This window comes from Pteropus alecto, unplaced genomic scaffold, assembly GCF_000325575.1.
Source record: "Pteropus alecto unplaced genomic scaffold, ASM32557v1 scaffold21, whole genome shotgun sequence".
Classification (NCBI taxonomy): domain Eukaryota; kingdom Metazoa; phylum Chordata; class Mammalia; order Chiroptera; family Pteropodidae; genus Pteropus; species Pteropus alecto.
Window position 1 is genome coordinate 18,757,336 of NW_006436282.1, and position 5,076 is coordinate 18,762,411.

Sequence of the window (5,076 nt, forward strand, 5' to 3'; positions counted from 1 at the left end):
GTGTTAAAATTTAAAAACGAACAAAAGTAAAATATAAAACAAAAATAGAAAATAAAACAGTATTTGAGGTAGCATTTTGTTTGATTCCCAGATTATTAGACATCTTTATGTGTCCACTATGTCCTAACACTGTCACAATTTGAGGCTATTAAAAGGGGAGACAGCCTAAAGAGCTCTTGGTCAGTTTGGGGACACAGTACTGAAGAACATGATGATCAGAGGCCAGTGGAAGAAGGACAATTTAATTAAACATTCAGGAGCTGATGCAGCTGAACTGATGGGGATTCAGTTCCATACTTGTTGAGTGACCACTGTGTTCAAGGTTTATATACAAAGGTGGTGGCAAGTGGAATAATGGCCCCCACACGTGTCCACGTCCTAATCTCCAGGACCTGTGGATATGTTTTCTTACATGGCAAAGGGACTTTGCAGATGTTGTTAAGGGCCTTGAAATGGGGAGATACTCCTGGGTTGCCCAGCTGGGCCCAATCTAATCACATGGATCCTTAAAAGTGGGAAACATTTTCTGGCTATGGTCAGAGGGAGACATGACCATGGAAGCAGGGCAGAGAGGTGATTATGTTGTTGGCTTTGAAAATGGAGAAAGAGATTGGCACATTCCATGAGCCAAGGAATGGCGGCAGCCTCTAGAAGCTAGAAAAGGCAAGGAAACAAATTTCTTCCCTGGAGCCTCCAGAAGGAACAGAGCCTTGCATGCAGATGCCTAGATTTTAGCCTGGAGAAATGTGTGTTGGATTTCTGAGCTACAAAACCGTAAGAGAGTAACTTGGTGTTGTTTTAAGCCACTAAGTTGATGGCAATTTGTGATGGCAGCGATAGGAAACTAACATGAAGATGATGTCGAACTAACCCCAAACCTTTCCTTCACGGGCTTTCTGACCTAGGAGGAGAGACAGCATGAACCTAGCCGGTCATCATGCTGAGCAAATGTGAAAAGGGACTTGGAGATTTGCAAGGAGCTGTCCAGGAGGGGATCAGGGAAGGCTTGGGAGGAGGCGGCGGTCACTTGCATTATGAGAAGGGTTCTGCTGACGACTGTGGGCTTGAATCTTGGCCGTTTAGGAGCATGGAGCCAGGTAATGGTGGCCTTGGAAGCTGGACTGATCATGCTCACTTAGTGATCTTGAGGATTCAGCAGGTAGGACGGCGACCAGTACAGTAAGGGCGCTGATCAGGTTTCTTTAAGTGGGGAGGTGGGTTTAGCTTCTGAGCCCTGGCTCCAGAATCTTCTTCCCACTCACCTTGGCATCTTGATCTCTTCACCCCGAGCAGCCTCACTTCTAACCTAGTTGATCACTCCCCATTCCCCCCTCTGCTCCCCGTGCCACTCTGCAGGCGGGTTTGGATTCAGGGTCTACCTTAGCAGTGTTAGGTTCCTGGGCCTCAGTGTCTCTAGAGAGAGAACGCCGGGGTCTGTAGCTGGCTGTCATGTGTGGACACTCGTAACGACCTGCTACTCCAGAGCCAGTTTTCTGCCTCTTCTGTGTCCCCGCAGAATGAGAGGCAGAAACCCCAACGATGTGGCTCTGGCAGGTCCCCATGGGCCGATGGTCGGACTATCCCTGCTGTCCTTCAGAAGCCAACTCCCTCCGGGCCTTGGCCTTTTGTGACCTATGGCTTGCCTGCACGTAGAGCTGGTTCTTGAGCAGATGAGCCAGCAGGACCTTCAGGGTTCTCAGAGGCAGTGATCCTGAGGGTGGGCGCTTCCAGCAGTAATGGGAATCGGGGTTTCCCAGACCAGCTGCCTCTTCCCTGTGTGTTTTCCCTCTGCTCCTCCTCTTGCTTCTGCTTTTACCCCCTAAAAACTTAGATGGTGGTGTCAGTCTTTCAAGGCCTCTTCTCTGCTGCATTATCTAATGAGTGAAATTGTACAAAGGGACAGGTAGGTGATAATGAGTGGGTTTGTTATGGTCATATGAGGAAATGCCCTGGCCTGTTTGTCCTTGGGCAAGTCATCATCTCCATTAAGTGTCTTTTCTCTGTGAGAAACGGAGACCATAATACTTTGTCCACCTCAGAGGGTTATTGTGAATAGGGTGTCATTCATTCGTGTATCCATCCATCCATCCATTCATCCATTACATATTCATGGAGTACCTACATAAAGGCAGGTGCTGCGCCAAGCAACCAGTAAAAACTAGTGATAAAACAGACACAGCGCCTGCCCTGCTTTTGTGGGGACAGACAACAAACAAGGAACAAAAGCAAATATAACGACAGCTTACGGGAACATGGTAATGTCTGTGACAGGGCCAAGTTGTGATTTTAAATGGCGACCTTTAGTTTACCAGGACAAAGGTCTCCCTGTGGCCTGGGCTCATGGTCTCCTTGGTTCTGGGTAGTGGGCAGGGAGACATCTGAGAGCCTTTTGCTTTTCCTTTCCCTTCCTCACACAGTGGGGTTCCTCTTTCCTCTGCCAGGGCTCTGGGTGGTGCTTGCACGTGTGCCTGGTCTTTCTCAGCATGAGGCTGTCCCGACAGGTGAGCGTGCCACCTAGGGCTGCTTCTCAGTCCTGTGCACAGGAAGTGAGGGAGGAATTCAGCTTTTGCAGCAAATGACTGAAGCTTTGGTCACTGCTATTATAGTAGCCAGGAGGAGTGACTGGAGACGTAGGACCATTGTGATGAAGCAGTTTGAGTTGCTTAATATTACATTCTGAGGAAACTCAGGATGCCGGTGGTCACGTGTAGGGCTGGCTATGGATTTACTTCATTCAAAGTGTAGGCCACACGTGATTCTTAAAACTTTCACGTTAGACTCTTGCAGGGCCCTTGAGATCACGATTGTAGCTTAATGCTTCTTCCTCTCTTTTTGCCATTTTATAGCTGAAGAAACAGACACTTGGTGAAGCTCTACCCTCAGGTGATGGCTGACTTGAGAACAGAACCTCATTTTCTTCATTAATACACTGTGCCACATCACTCAGGACCATGTGTGTATGTGTGTAGAAGAGGCATGAAGAAGCGTCTATGTTTGCAGCATTTTAGGGGATCCTAGAGTGTTTCTCTCTTAGTTCTTCCTATAGGGCTAACTCAAAAACCACTTAGCAGATAGTTTAAAAATTTAAATGACTATTTAAAAATTTTATTTTGTTGTAGTAAGAACACTTAACATGAGATCTACCCTCTTAACAACTTCGTAAGTGTACAATACAGTCCTGTTAATGATAACTATACTGCTGTACAGCAGATCTCTAGAATTTACTCATCAAGTACATACTTGACCTTGTTTTAACCCATAAACTGAATTCTTTCCTTCCCAAAGCTATTGTTTCATGCTCCGGAAGCACTCTTCTTGGTTAACTGGGATTTTCCCGAGTGCCTTGTCAGCCTGGGAGGACCTGCTATGTTTGTGACTCTCTGAAAAGACTATTCAGAGGAATTATGTATTTGTAAAGACTGCATGTTAAAAAGAGTTAAGTAGTTTAGGCCTTACGTAATTTGGGGCTCTGCCAAACCAGTGTGGCCAAATTTGTTTTTTTCCCCTTTCCCCTGAACAGTCACGTAACAAAACCCCACGTCTTGCTTGTCTCCACCTTCTCTCTCAAAGTTCATTGTTCACTTGTGGCATAAAAAGAAAAAGTATTGTAAGATCGAAGCTGTCGTCAGACTGATAATCAAATCCTGAGGTCTCGAGAACCTGATTTTTGACAGGTAGCAAATGTAATTTTCTTTAAAAAAAAAAGTTATTCCTTTTTTGTCTCAGACTTGACTAGCTTTCTATGGATATGTTCTTAAAGTATAGTCTACTCTTGTGAAGACAATGCTTCTACTAGTTTAATATTTTTATATTAAGAATACGTATAATATAGGATGGGTGCTATATGACTTGCTTAAAATATATTTCTATCAACTCTTTGTACTTTCCTTGCGACAGTGACTTGTGAAGAAGTGCTGAGATTTATTAACTATTTTTTGTTGGGCATATACTTTTCTCGATTTCCAGTTGCTTTCAGTTTCATAGTTGAGTGTTAAGAACATAGCTTGTGAATGGCATGTGATTCTGCTTAAAGTATTTTAAGAAAAAAGATATCTGAGGACAAGAAAGCAGATAAAAATAGCAGGAAAAATGATCAAAACAGAATTAAGCTATATATAGAGGAAAGAGTCAACCGAAATGAATCAGGAAAGTGATTTAAATGTATTAATTGGGTTGATGAAATGTCCATGCCTCATACTGCTCTCCTGCAAATGGGAGACGCTGTTCTCTCTCACTGCTACAAGATTTTATACTTTAGAGCTTCTTCCAGGTCTGAAGACCTTTGCTCAGTATTCTCTTGCCCCTCAGCCTGGGCAGCTGGCATTGTGGTGCCTACATGCAGAGGAGCACTAGGCTGTCTATTCGTGCAGTGCCCAAGCAGCTGGGTGATTTCTGAGCACTGTTTTTCCCCCATTTCTTCATTCAGTCAGTGTAAATGTATGTGGAGAACCCATTACATGCCTGCTGGTATGATAGAGGCCAGAGATTTTAAGTAAACAAGAACAGTGAGGAGCTTTGCCATCCCTGAGCTTACAGTTCGGTGGAGAGACAGACATTAATTTAATATTTACATGAATCAGGGTAAAAATATCACTGTGATCAGAACCACAGAAAAGATGATGGTGCAAGGGAAATACAACGAGAGGAACTGATTTTGCTGGGGGGCGTTGGGGCAAGCTGCCCTGGGTTAGTGGGATTGGAAGTGCGACCTGAAAACTGAGTCCTGGTTAATAGGGCAACACGTGTGTTTGAGTCCTCACATTGGCCTTGGGCAAGTTGCTAAGCTTGTCGTGGTGATCTGGAGCAAGTTTCTTCTCCTCTCTAAGCCTTCGTGGATTCATCTGTAAAATGAGTGGTTGTGAGAATTTAATGAGGCAAGGCATGCAGTATATTCCGCACAGTGCCAGCACATAGTCGATACTCATAAATGGTAGCTGTTTTTATTCCTATATGGGTTTTGGGTTCATTTTATTAGAAACATTGAAAAGACACTTGCTTAAATTTTTCCTTACTCTGGTTAGTAAGAGCCACTGAATACCTGAGAATAGTTAACTTGGAGAATGAAAGCCTGTAGGG

The 5,076-nt window shown here is 44.4% G+C and overlaps 1 protein-coding gene across 2 annotated transcripts in view; it reads left to right on the forward strand.

The window, feature by feature from the left end:
• The window catches only part of SNX10 (sorting nexin 10), a 55,373-nt gene that overhangs the window by 6,779 nt on the left and 43,518 nt on the right, over positions 1–5,076 (forward strand). Inside the window, exon 1 of one of the 2 annotated variants that reach the window (XM_006912013.3) lies at positions 3,612–3,674. The exons of the other annotated variant lie outside the window; for it this stretch is intronic. The gene's annotated coding sequence lies outside the window, so the exon portion shown is untranslated. Of the gene's footprint in view, positions 1–3,611; positions 3,675–5,076 lie in introns of those variants that run through there. 2 annotated transcript variants of the gene reach the window in all.